We start from the raw sequence: 2,465 nt of genomic DNA, 5'->3' as shown, positions 1-2,465 counted from the left end.
TACCAGTTCACTTCTACTTCTGAGTTACGTTCAGTGTTTGGAAAACATTTTCTGGGGGATGGAATCAAAGGCTGAGGAAAAGGGAATAGGAGAACCACACTGTTTTAACAGCTATAGCACTATAGCCTTGTAACATAGACATATGAGAGATAAATAGATAAAATAGTATGTATATACTATATAGACAATATATAGTATCTATATTGAGAATACATATTTTTACATATGTCCAATATAGAAACTGTTGCAATGTACTGTATATATTTCAGGCCAGGCAATGGCTCCAGTTTTAGTCTTTGCTCTTAAGATTGTTTTGGCTATTTGGGATGCTTTGTGATTCCATACGAATTATGGAATTGTATTTTCTACTTCTGTAAAAATAATCATTGGGATTTTGATAGGGGTTGTATTGAACCTGTGTATTGCTTTGAACAATACGGACGCTTCCATGATGTTAAAGTCTTCTAATCCATGAACACAGAATGTCTTTCTTTTTTTTCACATGAAAAGGTTTTACTTTATTAAGCTGGTCGTGAAAAATTCAAACAATGGCCACTGATACCGTCACTGCATCATCTTTAGTCCTTTGCCTTTTTGACAGCACCAACATTGGCCTTTGCCGTCCCCCTGACTTTCTTCATTCTGTTCTTGCATTCCTTTCGCTGCTTCCTTGAGGTCTTTTTCTTCTCATACAGGCCATGTCCTGCAAGTCTATGTTTGGGTTCATTTTTCTTTGCATAATCCAAGGAATCGTAAATCCTGCCAAAGCCAATTGTCTTGCCACCACCAAAATGAGTTCTGAATCCAAATACAAAGATGATGTCTGGTGTTGTCTTGTACATTTTGACTAGTTTTTCCTGAAATTCTGTCTTAGGTATCGTTGCCTTCCTGGGGTGAAGGACATCGATGACCATTTGTTTCCGTTGAAGCAGATGGTCGGTCATGAATTTCCTGGTCCAAATAGTTACTTTGTCATTCATGATGGCTGTCGATCCTCAGGCAGTCCCAGAATGTCTTTCAATTTTTTGTGTCTCTAAAAGTTTTTCTCAGAAACATTTTGTAGTTTTTAGTGTATAAACCTTTCAAATCCTGGTTAGATTTATTCATAAGTATTTTATTCCTGTTTTAAATTTTTTTTCAGTTGGGGATTTACTCCATTACCCAGACTGGAGTGCAGTGGCATGCTCAAGATCACCCCAGTGTTGACCTGCTAGGCTCCAGGAATCCTTCCACCTCATCCTTCCAAATAGCTGGAACTACAGGTGCACACGACCATGCCCAGCTAAGTTTTTGATTTACTGTACAGATGAAGTCTTGCCAAGTTGCCCAGACTGATCTGGAACTCATGGTCTCAGGCAATCCTCTCACCTTGGCCTCCCAAAGTGCTGAGATTAGAGACTTGAGCCACGATACCTGGCTGTATTTTGTTCTTTTTAATGTTATCATATATACAATTGCTTTCTTGTTTTTTTGAACAGTTGGTTGTTAATGTGCATAAAACCACAACTGATTTTGTTTGCAGATTTTGTATCCTGTAAGTTTCCTGAATTTAATTATTTGCTCTGCCAATTTTTTGTGTGTGTATGCATGTGGAATCCTTAGAGGTTTCTACATATAAGATTATGCCATCTACAAACAGAGAAAAATATATTTCTTTCTTTTTAATGTGGATTTCATTTATTTCTTTCTCTCGCCTAATTTCTCTGGAAAGAATTTTCAGTACTATGTTGAACCAGTGGTGGGAGTATCCTTGCCTTGTTTGTGAAAACTTTTGGCTTGTAACCATTGTTATGATGTCAGCTTTTTATATACAACCTTTCTTATGCTGAAGTAAATTATATTGAGATAAATTCTTTCTTTATCTAGTTTGTTGAAACTTTTTATCATGAAAGTGTGTTGAATAGAACAGAATAGAGAATCCAGAAATATACACACAAATATACAGTGAACTGATTTTTGAAAAGAGTATGAAGGCCGGGCTCGGTGGCTCAGCCTGTAATACCTCACCTTGGGAGGCTGAGATGAGTGGATTGCCAGAGCCCGCGGGTTCAAGACCCACTTGGGCAACTTGGTGGGACCTCATCTCTACAATAAATCAAAAAAATTAGCCAGGTATGGTAGCGCACATCTGTAGTTCCAGCTACTTGGAAGGCTGAAGCGAAAGGATCACCAGAGCTCAGCAGGTCGAGACTGCGGTGGCCAGGAGCGGCCACTGCACTCCAGTATGGGTGACACAGTGAGACTCCAACTCAAAAAAAAAAAAAAAGAATATGAAGAATAAACACAATGGATAATGGATAGTCTCTATTACAAACTATGTTTGGAAAACTGGATATATACATGAAAAATGATAATAAAATTGGGACCTATCTTATACAACATAAAAATAAACTCAAACAGTAATAAAAGTTTAACCATAAGACATGAAACAATAAGGGTTCTAGAAGAAAATAATAAGGGAGAAG

The 2,465-nt window shown here is 37.5% G+C and overlaps 1 pseudogene; it reads right to left on the bottom strand.

Moving 5' to 3' along the window:
• Positions 1–578: 578 nt before the first annotated feature.
• Positions 579–980, bottom strand: LOC103267854 (annotated as a pseudogene).
• Between the last annotated feature and the right edge of the window lie 1,485 nt (positions 981–2,465).

Source organism: Carlito syrichta, unplaced genomic scaffold, assembly GCF_000164805.1.
Source record: "Carlito syrichta isolate Samal-C Ts95f unplaced genomic scaffold, Tarsius_syrichta-2.0.1 Scaffold308335, whole genome shotgun sequence".
NCBI classification, from domain to species: Eukaryota; Metazoa; Chordata; class Mammalia; order Primates; family Tarsiidae; genus Carlito; species Carlito syrichta.
This window is presented reverse-complemented; position numbering and strand designations above follow the sequence as displayed.